Below are 14009 nucleotides of genomic sequence, written 5' to 3'. Positions count from 1 at the left end.
CTAGACCACCGCGGCCGGCGCAAAAACAAATCTCTTCGTTTAGATTGTGGTGATGTTCTTCAGCAACTGTTCGAGAAATGCCGATATGAAGAAATAGGGCACTAGTTGCGTTAAAAATTGTTTTTTAACGTAACTGGAGTGTTATTCCTCCACATCGGAAATCTTGTTATTCGATTCACGTCGCCATCTCCTTGTGTAATCGGATTTCTCCTTTGTGCCACCTATACTTGCTTCACCCAGTCAAAGAGGAAGACCGGATGTGATGGGTGCTGAAAAAAGTAGTAACATTCCTTCACACGATAAAAATAAAATTATGTTCTACTACAATTTCAAAATAACAATTTCATATATTTACCGAAAATAGTGAAGAAAATATAACATACAACACAAATATCGATACTGAATATTGCCGTTTCGATATCGATACATCGGCCAGTGCAAAGTATACGATATTTTTTGGAAAAAATACCAATGGTCCGCAGCTAGTGGTAGCGTTCTCGCTTCCCGCGCGCGGGTTCCCGGGTTCGATTCCCGGCGGGGTCAGGGATTTTCTCTGCCTCGTGATGACTGGGTGTTGTGTGATGTCCTTAGTTAAGTTTAAGTAGTTCTAAGTTCTAGGGGACTGATGACCATAGATGTTAAGTCCCGTAGTGCTCAGAGCCATTTGAACCAGCCAGAGACCAATGTATTGATATATTATTAACAGCCTATGAGGTACTCACGTGGCCAACAAGATCCCCAGATCTGTCTCCGATGGAAAACGTGTTGGTCCAGTTCGGGCGTCATCTCTTTCTCCGTGCCAGGATATCGAAGACCATTTAGAACAGCTTGCCTCAGGAGAGAATACAACAGCTTTGTGACACTTTTCCGAAACGAATCAGTGCACGCATCTAAGCTGAAGGAGTTGCATCATCGTGCTGATAAGTAGACTCATATTGCCAAGCCCTTTGTAAATTTGTCTCGATTTCGTAATCAGTGAAATTACATCACAAAACCTCTCAATCCGTGGAGTTTGATTTTGTTTCCTCCTCCCCTTCCTAATTGTATTGTTATTATTATTCACGTTTGGGCCCTACTGGACCACGCGAAGTACAATCACGGGGCATTCAGTTATTTTCTTTTAGACTTTCTCTCTGCCCAAATTGTTTTCATTCTCTCGGAATGAGCTCTTTTCCTTTCATCAGACCATGTGGTTCCAGTTTTCTTTGGTTTTTCAGCTTGACCAACTACCCAGTCATGAATTTTTTGCCTAAATAATTTTCTGTCTTGAATTTCATCTTGTTTTATATCTACCTCTTTCATGTCCTCTTTTATAGCAGCAATCCATTTTATTGTCTCAAATTTAGCTTTACTTCGATTTTCGTAGAATTCCACTACTTGTTTAGTTAGTCTGGTAGCATCCATTCTTTTAATATGCCCATAAAATTTTAATCTGCGTTTTTTCATATCCGAATATATGCTGGTGTATTGTTGAATTTCACTATTTGCTCTTAGCCTGTATGTTCCTTCTTCAGTATATTTTGGACCTAGAATTTTTCTGATTACTTTTCTTTCTCTTTTTTGGATTTCTTGAATGTCCTTTTTTCTGTTTAAAATTAGCGTTTCAGCCCCATAAAGGCACTCTGGTTTTATGACCGTGTTGTAATGTCTCAATTTAGAGTACCTCGAGAGACATTTTTTGTTGTAGATGTCTTTTGTAAGTCTAAAAGCTGTCTCCATCTTTTGACAACGAATTTCATTTCCAATTTTTTCTAGACCAGTCTCTGAGATTGTTTCACCTAAATATTTGAATTGCGAAACTCTTTTGATTTTTCCATACTTAGTTTCCAAAAGTTTGGGTGCCAGTTTGTTGCTAGTCATATACTGTGTTTTTTCAAATGAGATTTGGAGACCTACTCTTTCTGCTGTTTCTTTAAGAATTTCTATTTGTTTCTGAGCAATTTGGATGTCCTGCGTTAGAATAACCAAGTCGTCTGCAAAGGCCAAACAGTCTATTCGAATATTTGTTCGTCCTAATTTCACTGGTTGGTCAATTTTGAACTAATTTTCGTTCGCGCCACTCTTGTATTACTTTTTCTAGAACGCAGTTAAATAGCAACGGAGAGATTGTATTGTATTGTATTGTATGTTAACTGGGGACCTAGAAACGACGGAGAGGCTCCGTCCCCGCCGCAGTGGTCCACAACCCCACGACGACTACCGCAGTCCACTTCACCCCTCCGCCACCCCACACCGAACCCAGGTTTAGTGGGCGGTTCGGTCTCCGGTGGACCCCCCAGGGAACGTCTCACACCAGTGTAACCCTTAGGTTTGCGTGGTAGAGTAATGGTGGTGTACGCGTACGTGGAGAACTTGCTTGCGCAGCTATCGCCGATATAGTGTAACTGAGGCGGAATAAGGGGAACTAGCCCGCATTCGCCGAGGCAGATGGAAAACCACCTAAAAACCATCCACAGACTGGCCGGTTCACCGAACCTCGACACAAATCCTCCGGGCGGATTCGTGCCGGGGACGGGCGCTCCTTCCCGCCCGGAAAGCCGTGCGTTAGACTGCACGGCCAACCGGCCGGTCCCCCTTCCTAATGCTTCACAGCGTCTGTCAGGTAGCGTATATAAACAGACGTATCGTCTACACTAGTTGCTGTTGCACTGGGGAAACGACGTAGCCCGAAAGCAAAAGAAGAATAAATAAATAAAAAGAAATAAATTAAAAATCAGTAAAATGGACATATTTTGAGATGTTTACTTACTTTACGAGGAAAATAAAAGTGAAATTAAAACTCAGGGTTGGTTGATAAAACGGAACGCGCGACGCAGGCGGGTAGGGACTCGGTAACGCTGTGGCGTGTGGCCAGTAATAGCGGCCAGATGCCGCAGCGTAGCTTTCGCATGCGCCGTACTGCCCTGTGCGTTACGCAACTACCTGCTCCAGCAAAGTCGCTGACCTGGCGCAAGCCGCCCAGAAACACGTGCTCTCCATGCAAGAGGCGCGATCATGTCGAATCGATTTCTGCTTATCGCCAGTGTTTCCGTTAGGTTCGTCTCTGAAACGAAACACACAACAAAAGGCAGAACATAACCTCCTTGAAAGTGTAATGTGACCAACCCATCTCTCAGCGTTCTTAGGTTCAACATTTGCTTATGCTTTTAGTCTGGGACTGGATACTGTGTTGTCTTCATCATCATCATCTCATCCGCAGCGACGCGCAAGTCGCCGAAGTGGCGTCAACTCGAAAGACTTGCACCAGGGGACCGGTCTACCCGACGGGAGGCCCCAGCCGTACGACATTTCATTTTTTTCAGTCTGGAGATTCCGTGACAGAGCACTAACGTCCAGGTTTCAATTTCTGGCGACACCTCTACAGCAGCGGTTTGCCAACCTGTGGGTAATTACCCCCTGAGGGATAAAATGAAGTTTTCTGAAGGGTAAAAACTAAACGATTCGATTCAGTTTCTGTTGTGGATTGGCAAGACAGCCAATCCACTATGAGGAAGCCGAAAGGCACGCGTTTAAGCTCACGCAGGCTGGCGTGAGGTCTGGAACAGGACAAGGAATTGAGACTAGCAAAAAACGTACGTATCTTCTGGAATACTTAACTTTAATCCATAATTGGTGAACATCGCTCTTGACGGTACGTGTTTTACAGCATCAATGGTAACTGGTAATGGCGCCTTGCTAGGTCGTAGCAAATGACGTAGCTGAAGGCTGTGCTAACTATCGTCTCGGCAAATGAGAGCGTAATTTGTCAGTGAACCATCGCTGGCAAAGTCGGCTGTACAACTGGGGCGAGTGCTAGGAAGTGTCTCTAGACCTGCCGTGTGGCGGCGCTCGGTCTGCAATCACTGATAGTGGCGACACGCGGGTCCGACGTATACTAACGGACCGCGGCCGATTTAAAGGCTACCACCTAGCAAGTGTGGTGTCTGGCGGTGACACCACAGTTTCAGTCACGAAACTAAATTATTTTCATAAGATCATTACTATTTAATAATTTCCTAAGACTCTAATATTATTTATAAAAGTTACCAACAGCTCCTTTTTCTCAATTAGTAGCATTAGTACGGTGGGGAGGTTACAGGTTGTTCACATAATCCACCCACTGTGCCGGCCGGTGTGGCCGTGCGGTTCTAGGCGCTTCAGTCTGGAACCGCGTGACTGCTACGGTAGCAGGTTCGAATCCTGCCTCGGGGATGGATGTGTGTGATGTCCTTAGGTTAGTTAGGTTTAAGTAGTTCTAAGTTCTAGGGGACTGATGTCCACAGATGTTAAGTCCCATAGTTCTCAGGGCCATTTGAACCATTCCACCCACTGCACACATATGTTGTGCTTTGTCCCAGACATTAATGATAATAAAAGTGAGGCATTAACGTAAGAAATTCTAAATGTCTCAAGGGAATGTCTTCTCCAAGTTGTAGATAATAGCTGCACTCGTCCACACATTGCTTCATTACTCGCTTCGACACAGGCAAATGAATTAATTGACAGCGGGGTACAGCAGTAACTACATAAGGCTGTTCACATTATTATTATTATTATTATTATTATTATTATTACTATTATAAGACGGGTTAGACACAAAATACTAACAGCCTGAAGTCGTCCAACTTATTCCAGTTCAGAAGTAAGGGGTCCAGCAAACAGGAGAACTTTTCGATTTTAAATGGGGTTGCCATGTTCAGTTCAAGCAACTTCCACAATGGAGAGGAGTAAGACAGGGGGAGTATGAAACTTCCTGGAAGATAAAAACTGTGTGTCGGACCGAGACTCGAACTCGGGACCTTTGCTTTTCGCAGGCAAGTGCTCTACCAACTGAGCTACCCAAGCACGACTCACGCCCCGTCCTCACAGCTTTACTTCTGCCAGTACCTCGTATGGTTTGTACCACTGTGCATAGTTAGTTTTCTTACCTGAGAATGAGTTGTGGGTAGCACTTGCGATGCACCACAAATTGCTTCATCATTAATTCTGACACACCCACACACATACTATACGTATTAATACATACTCAATATCATTTTGGAAATTTGGGGTAATTTTTATTTCACCATCGATCGATTATTATTAGGAGAACAATAATATAAAGTGGAATGAAACGTGTTGCAATATATTGTTGGCACAAAGAGGTCAACAATTCCTGATGATATAAGTAGAGAAATAAACAATTAATTATGGGTTACTATTTCAGTCTAATTCATCGCCGGCCGAAGTGGTCGTGCGGTTAAAGGCGCTGCTGTCTGGAACCGCAAGACCGCTACGGTCGCAGGTTCGAATCCTGCCTCGGGCGTGGATGTTTGTGATGTCCTTAGGTTAGTTAGGTTTAAGTAGTTCTAAGTTCTAGTGGACTAATGACCTCAGCAGTTGAGTCGCGTAGTGCTCAGAGCCATTTGAACCATTTTTCTAATTCATGCACAAAATATCAGCTCAGAATAATATTAAACCACGTAAAAAACTCGCTCGTGAAGTTGTCATCATAGTCATCACATCTAGCTCACGGTTCATGAGCCCAGCGTTTTACAGCGCCGACATCTTATCTACCCAGTCTTTGCCTGCCATTTCAGACTTCGTCTTAACGATGTAGTATTATGTTGCGCTCTGCCAAACTGAATGCTAATCGCCACTGTTCATTCGCTGTAGTTCCATAAAATTGCTTTTCTACTTCAAAAATGTAATTAAGGATTTCTTACTCTTGTTCTTCACGGAACACTGCCCTTAAGCTGCCTGTAACCTTTTTACTGCCAACTGCATCTCTATTTTTCCCTGCAACTCTTCGTTTTAGCGCGTGACCTGGAGCATTGAATTGTTTTACTGATGCTGAAAAAGACATGTTATCATTCTTACTGTTTGAATATCTTTTTCATCGCAACAGGGTCTCACGTTTATTGCTCCGTTTTCTGTGTGTGTTTTCTTGGCATCTTGAAGCTCTTGCAAACCCTTGCAGAAGATCAGTATGACGGAAATTAGTTTTGTGTATAAAACGATGTTTACTGTTTTAATTTCAATTGCTATAATGCGCATAAAATATGGAATTAGCTAATTCTCACTGGGATAAACAGATTGAAAATAAATTGTCGGGACTTGTGGCCATCTGTCGCGAAAAGTGGCCGCCTTGGCCACTTTTCCCGACGTGTAGCGTGGCCAGTTTTCCCGATCGCACGCCATGTCTGTATCAGTGGCTTACACGCGAAAAAATAAAACCGAATGAAACGACAGTGACTTACATCTGTAAGCCAAATGGCATTGCGTGAACCCGATATCGCCAGAACCTATTGCTCTACATAAAAGGGAAGCAACTAAAGTAATATGTCTCACCTCACATCACACGATAGAGAGAACTAAATGTTTTCACAGAAAGATAGCAGAGAAAGATTCCTTCGTCAACTTTACTGACAACACTAATGTAGCGTCGATTGCAGCTAGGTTGGCCACTTCTCGGTAGGAAGTGCACTGCTGAAGACATCAAATAAGCGGTGGCCACTTTTCCCAACCTGGCAGCTTTACCTTCTATCCCCTACATGCTTTCGAAATACGTATATTCTTTTAGTAACACCGTTTATTTTCCAGAGTATAATTATTTTTGTAGGTGTTGCACAACCGTTATTACTACTAACACTACTGAACTCACCGAACAGAACACCGGTCACCCCCTGAGAAGAGCACACTGTTAGCTTTGGAGACCTGGTCCAGGCAGTCACGTGACCCTCCATCAGCGACGCAAACCAATCTCGCGAAGTGGTTTGCACATGCAGGTGTGACGGAAAGGCACAGAGGGCCTACCGTGTTTGGATGTGCCCACGACCTTGCCATGAATGGAGCTGAGCGATCTGTTGATGTGTGAAAGAGGCGTGTCCAAAGTCTCTACAAAGAATGATGTATCACTCACAGCCACCTGACACGTCCTGCGGAAAATAAATGTAAAAACGTTCACACTCACATGGAGCATAATACTTTCACTGCGCGGTAACACTGGTGATGTTACCGACGACAGCGCCACTAAAGATGAGTTACTAAACAGGATTTTCCGAAATTCCTTCACCAAAGAAAACGAAGTGAATATTCCAGAATTTGAACCAAGAAGAACTATCAACATGTATAACTTAGAAGCAGATTTCCTCTGTGCAGCAACGTCTCTCGTCCCGCCTGTATACCAATTAAGTTCCTTTCAGAATATGCAGATAGAATAGCTCTATACTTAGCAAATATATACAACAGCTTGCTCGTCGAAACATTCTTATCTAAAGGCTGGAAAGTTGCACAAATCACACCAGTACCCGAGAAAGGAAATAGGAGTAAAATGGCTCCGAGCACTATGGGACTTAACATCTATGGTCATCAGTACCCCAGAACTTAGAACTACTTAAACCTAACTAACCTAAGGACATCACACAACACCCAGTCATCACGAGGCAGAGAAAATCCCTGACCCCGCCGGGAATCGAACCCGGGAACCCCGGCGCGGGAAGCGAGAACGTTACCGCACGACCAAGAGCTGCGGACGGAAATGGGAGTAGTCCGCCGAATTATTACCCTCGATTTGCAGTAGGAGTTTGGAAGATACACTGTAGTCGAACATTATGAGTTACCTTGAAGGTACTGACACGAAGTCAGCATGGATTCAGAAAACACATTCTTGTGAAACACAACTAGCTGTTTATTCTCAAGAAGTAATGACTGAAATCGACAGTGGATGTAAAATTGATTCCATAAAGTTCAGATTTCCAGAAAGCTTTTGACTCTGCTCCTCAAAAGGGACTTTTAACGAAACTGCGAGTCTATGGAATATCGTCAAAGTTACGCGACTGAATTTGTGATTTCCTGTCAGACGGTCAAAGTTCGTAATATCTGACGGAAAATCATTGAGTAAAACAGAAGTAATAACAACTTGTAACCATTTGAAAAAATCTTGCAACGTTTGAATTTTAAGTGCAAAAAACAAGGTGTTCTGGGAGATTTTTGAAGCGCACCACTTGTATACCTTAAACTTGTACGAATCGGTTCAAACTTTACAAGAAGGTAGATAAATGCATAAAGTCAAAATTAAATTTCTTTATCCAGTGATCTTTATGTGTTGTCGAGATACGACGTCTTAACTTTTTTGTGGCAGGTCTTCAAAGGGCGTCACTTCTATGCTTTAAACTTGTACGAATCTGTTCAGATTTTGCACGGAGGTAGATAATTGGATAAAGTCAAAAGGAATTTTTTTGTCTAACAATGTTTATCCGATGTCGTGATACGATGGTTTCAGTTCGCGCTAAATGTAGCACGTAAAATTCGTTCTTACGTGAACTGAACGCGCGGAAGCTGTTTAAAGTGAAAAAAAAATGCATTCATACGATAAAATTGAAAACTCGCTTTCAAAACTACAGCTTCATTCGGATTTTAAGTACAAAAAACACTGTTTTTTGAGGGTTTTTTCGCCACTTGTATGTTTCAAAATTGTAAGAAGGTACACAGATACATGTGATTAGTGGCCATCCTGTTGTTTTGTGAAAGCTTTAAAAGTTATTACGACATAAGCAACTTGTTTCGAAAGACAATAAAAAAACCTATACCGAATATATTTTAAGAAAATGAAACACTTACAGCCGTCCTTACAATGTCATTTATTGTGAGGCTACCAGTTTCGGCGCTTCGAAGCACCATCTTCAGATCTTAGCTGGTGCTGAAGGGGCTAGCACTCTCTGTATACATCATGCATCCATCGGTGGTCAACGTAACTGATCTACGCAAACTGTAAATGTGATATCAGTCTTCGCGCGAGTCAATAAAAATCTACATCGGTTGCCAAGCCATGGCGGCCTAAAGTTAAAATTATGGAAGTGTAAAAGTGTAAAAACTGTGAATCAGAATGAAGAATGCTCGTGTCGTAGCGAAAGAAAAAATATAAAAAGAAAGAAAGGCGAATATGTTCTGGGTAGAGTTAGGGATGTAAAAGAAGGGAAGTATCTTTTCGAGTTGTCTGGCAGTTTCAAAGACATTTAAAGCAAAACATCTTGACAGATTGACGCTTTTTACGAGTTAACCCTACTAAGCCAGCACAGTGCACTCTCTTAGTCCCATCCCTGTTTCACGTATGGTGAGAGGTGTAAGAACATACAGACACAAATTACACAGATTTATCTGTTCTAGAGAATGAGATGCATCTATAATAGGAAGTATCTCAGAGAGGAGACGCAAGCATTCTAATCTTTAATAACACATTATATTATATTGCATGACATGACCAATGCGATGCTGGAATACACGATTGTATGTGTCATGTTACATCACATAACATCATGTAACGCAGTACTTTATTTGACACGATGCACTATAATTCACGATATGGGTACTAAAACTACACTGAAGCGCCAAAGAAACTGGTATAGGTCTGCATTTTCAAATACACAGATATGTAAACATGCAGAATAGGGTACTGCGGTCGCCAACGCCTCTATAAGACAACAAGCGTCTGGCGCAGGTGTTAGGTAGGTTACTGTTGCTGATATGGCATGTTATCAACATTTAAGTGAGTCTCAACGTGGTGTTATAGTCGGCGCAAGAGCGATGGGACACAGCATCTCCGAGGTAGCCATGAAGTGGGGATTTTCCCGCACGATCATTACACGAGTGTACCGTGCATATCAGGAATCCGGTAAAACATCAAATCTCCGACATCGCTGCGGCCGGAAAAAGATCCTGCAAGAACGGGACCAATGACGACTGAAGAGAATCCTTCAACGTGACGAAAGTGCAACTCTTGCGCATATTGCTGCAGATTTCAGCGTTGAGCTATCAACAAGTGTCAGCGTGCGAATATCATCGATATGGGCTTTCGGAACCTAAGGCCCACTCGTATACCCGTGATAACTCCCCTCCCCCGGTAGCCGAGTGGGTACCGGCACGGTAGCTCAGCGTGTTGGGTCAGAGGGCTGCGTGCTCTCCGTAATAAAAATAACTGAGTGAAGGACTCAACGGTCAACTTCAACGGACGTCTTGTGACATCCGCCCAGACCAAATGCAACGAACTATATGGAACAAAATAATGAAGAACAAGAAGAAGAAGAAGAAGAAGAAGAAGAAGAAAGGAGAAAAAAAAGTGGTCAGCGCGACAGACTGTCAATCCTAAGGGTCCAGCTTCGATTCCCGGCTGGGTCGGAGATTTTCTCCGCTCAGGGACTGGGTGTTGTGTTGTCCTAATCATCATCATTTCATCCCCATAGATGCGCAAGTCGCCGAAGTGGCGTCAAATCGAAAGACTTGCACCAGCCGAGTGGTCTACCCGACGGGAGGCCCTCGTCATACGGCAACTGCACCACCCAAAGCTTTACGCCACGTCTGGGCTCGTCAACTCCGTCATTGGACTGTTGATGACTGGAAACATGTTGCGTCGTCACACGTGTTCAAATGGTTCAAATGGCTCTGAGCACTATGGGACTTAACATCTGTGGTCATCAGTCCCCTAGAACTTAGAACTACTTAAACCTAACTAACCTAAGGACAGCACACAACACCCAGCCATCACGAGGCAGAGAAAATCCCTGACCCCGCCGGGAATCGAACCCGGGAACCCGGGCGTGGGAAGCGAGAACGCTACCGCACGACCACGAGATGCGGGCCGTCGCACGTGTCTCTTTTCAAATTATGTCGAGTGGATGAACGTGTACTGGTATGGAGACAACTTCATGAATCCACAGACCCTGCATGTCAGCTGAGGACTGTTCAAGCTGGTGGAGGCACTGTAAGGATGTGGGGCGTGTGCAGTTGGAGTGATATGAGACACTTGATACATCTAGGTACTACTCTGACAGGTGACACGTACGTAAGCAACCTGTCTGATCACCTGCATCCATTCATGTCCCTTTTGCATCCCGTCGGACTTTGGCAATTCCAGCAGGACAATGCAACACCCCTCACGTCCAGAATTGCTACAGAGTGGCTCCAGGGACACAGTTCTGAGTTTAAACACTTCCGCTGGCCGCCCCAGACATGAACATTATTGAGCATATCTGGGATGCCGTGCAACACGCTATTCGGAAGAATTTCCACCCCTTGTAGTCTTACGGATTTATGGACAGCCCTGCAGGATTGATGGTGTCATTTCCGTCCAGCACTACTTCAGACATTAGTCGAGTCCATGCCACGTCGTTGATGCGCTACTTCTGCGTGCTCGCTGGGGCCCTACACGATATTAAGCGGGTGTGCTAGTCTCTTTGGCTCTCCCGTGTGACACGTAAAAAATTTGGAAATTTGTGGTAAGTTGCTAAGGGACCGAACTGCTGAGGTCATCGGTCCCTAAACTTACACACTACTTAAACTAACGCTGAGGACAACAGACACACCCATGCCCGAGGGAGGACTCGAACCTCCGTCGTGGGGAGCTGCGCGAACCGTGCAAAGCGCCTGATAACAAGTAAAAAAGCGCCAATATATCAAGATGTTTTTGGGGACATATTTGCCTTTTTTGTGCTACTGTAGGAGCATTTTTCATTCTGGTCATTTAATACCCGTTTTGTCAAGAATATCTCCACAATATTTGAAAAAATGTTCGTGGTGTAACATTTTCCATCCCGGTCAGCGTATAAGTAAATCTGAACTGTCACTAGTGACTAATCTGAACTACACATGACACTACAAACGCTCACGAGAAGGAACACGTCGCCGCTTGCTGCTAGACTGGAAATCAATGCCTGGCGTACCTGCAGCGCTGGCGAAGCCCTCTCGGTGCAGACTCTGTCAGCACAGAGCCTTACTCGCAATCGTGGTAAACGACTGGGTTCAGTAAACGCCGACTTCTGCCGAGTCCTCGGTGTGGCCGCTACTTCGCTACCGACTGAGTCAGCAGGTGCGTGCTGCACGGTTTACAGCGTACTATTCTCCCGCCGAACGGTCTCTTCAGACTTTCCAAACCGTTTATACGTCACCCGTAGCGGTGTCTACAATAATGGCGAGGCGTACACAAACGCCGCGGGCTATTTCAGGAATGCGGAACTGCTTGCTTCCAGCGCTCCTTAGCATTCCGCTAAAGGCGTATTTCATTCGCGCCGCTCTAAACACATCCACCTGAATACATGTTATCTCTAAGTCTTATTATTGCGATATTCATGAGGTATGTAATGGTTCAAATGGCTCTGAGCACTATGGGACTTAACATCTGTGGTCATCAGTCCCCTAGAACTTAGAACTACTTAAACCTAACTAACCTAAGGACATCACACACATCCATGCCCGAGGCAGGATTCGAACCTGCGACCGTAGCAGCAGCGCGGTTCCTGACTGGAGCGCCTAGAACCGCTCGGCCACAGCGGCCGGCAGGTATGTAATGCCGAGGACTCGATAACCAAATGGTTCAAATGGCTCTGAGCACTATGGGACTCAACTGCTGTGGTCATAAGTCCCCTAGAACTTAGAACTACTTAAACCTAACTAACCTAAGGACATCACACACGTCCATGCCCGAGGCAGGATTCGAACCCGCGACCGTAGCGGTCGTGCGGTTCCAGACTGTAGCGCCTTTAACCGCTCGGCCACTTCGGTCGGCGACTCGATAACCATATGTAAATGCCCATAGCTACGGTTAATTTATTTCCTGCTTACATTCCGAAACCCAAGGAACTTAAAGATATGACACACGCAGTGAAAAACAGCCCTCGCCCCAGTGTTACAGCAGGCCGCTATTTTCTGACGAAAATATATGGATCAGCGCTTCGGGAAGGAATTTGGATGAAGAGGCTAACTAGAGAGAGTTACGAAGACATAGAAACACCATTAGAAAGAGAAGGATGAAATTTTACGGACATATCAGTAGGCTGAATAAAAGCAGGCTCACAAGACAAATCTTTGAGATAGTAAACAAGAGCAAAAACAAGACAAAGTGGATCACTGAAGCAGAAGAAGACATTAAAGAAGTGGGGATCACACATGACAACAAAAACAATATAGAACAGTTTAGAAACACCATAAAGAAACACACACTTAAACAAGAACATGCGGAGAACAGAACGGGAAAAAGATGGTCGGAAGAACGCAAGAGAGAACACGGTGAACGTGTGAAGAGAATTTGGGAAGAACGAAGAAAGAAAAAGAAATCATGACTACTCAAGTTCAATCGCTCTCTCAAAAGGGAATAATCGAAAATAATAATATAAACTGAAGAGCCAAACAAACTGGCACACCTGCCTAATATCGTGTAGGGCTTCAGCGAGCCGGCCGCTGCGTCCGAGCGGTTCTAGGACCTTCAGTCCGGAACCGCGGTGCTGTTACGGTCGCAGGTTCGAAGCCTGCCTCGGGCATGGATGTGTGTGATGTCCTTAGGTTAGTTAGGTTTAAGTAGTTCTAAGTCTACGGGACTGATGACCTCAGATGTTAAATCCCATAGTGCTTGGAGCCATTTGAATTTGAACCCGGTGTTACTGGAATGTATGAAATAAGTCTCGGTGTAATTGGAATGTATAAAATAACTTGCGAATGTGGTAACAGCTGCTTTCGTCAGTCAAAAAGATCAATTTCAGAACGCCACGTTAAATATTGCTATTTCGAGAAATCTGCTGTTGCCGAACGCAGCGTCACGAACAAAGATATGATGATATTTGGTGAAACAAAAATAATATCCGATTCATCTACCTAATGGGATTCTGTAATCAAAGATGCCATTGAGATCAGAAACTTTAACAGAAGATTTAACTGGGACAGTGAATGCACCCTTATTAGTACCTGAAAAAACGCGCTTGATGCAGGATGGCAGCAAAGAAATCAACTGGATCATCCACAATCTATGGAAATCAGAATCGTTACCTATCTCTGGTAGCATACGGAAGTTCCGTGACTTTATGACGTCGCCATGACAGAAGTCGACCAACCAGAAATTTATATTCTGAACGAGAATACTCGTTCTAATTGAAATGAATATTTCGGGTTTCATTTTCCATTTTTTCAAAAATTGCTGTACTGAGATGTAATCTCCTGACGACGAGAACGAAGGAAGTCGTCGAAAGATTTAGGCTGAAAACAAATGTGACAGTGCAAGAACTTCC

General features: G+C 44.1%; 1 non-coding gene across 1 annotated transcript; it reads right to left on the bottom strand.

Moving 5' to 3' along the window:
- Positions 1 to 4749: 4749 nt before the first annotated feature.
- On the bottom strand, positions 4750 to 4824 carry Trnar-gcg (transfer RNA arginine (anticodon GCG)). The gene has a single exon. It is a non-coding gene; the product is annotated as a tRNA-Arg (tRNA).
- Between the last annotated feature and the right edge of the window lie 9185 nt (positions 4825 to 14009).

Source organism: Schistocerca cancellata, chromosome 8 (genome assembly GCF_023864275.1).
Source record: "Schistocerca cancellata isolate TAMUIC-IGC-003103 chromosome 8, iqSchCanc2.1, whole genome shotgun sequence".
Classification (NCBI taxonomy): domain Eukaryota; kingdom Metazoa; phylum Arthropoda; class Insecta; order Orthoptera; family Acrididae; genus Schistocerca; species Schistocerca cancellata.
This window is presented reverse-complemented; position numbering and strand designations above follow the sequence as displayed.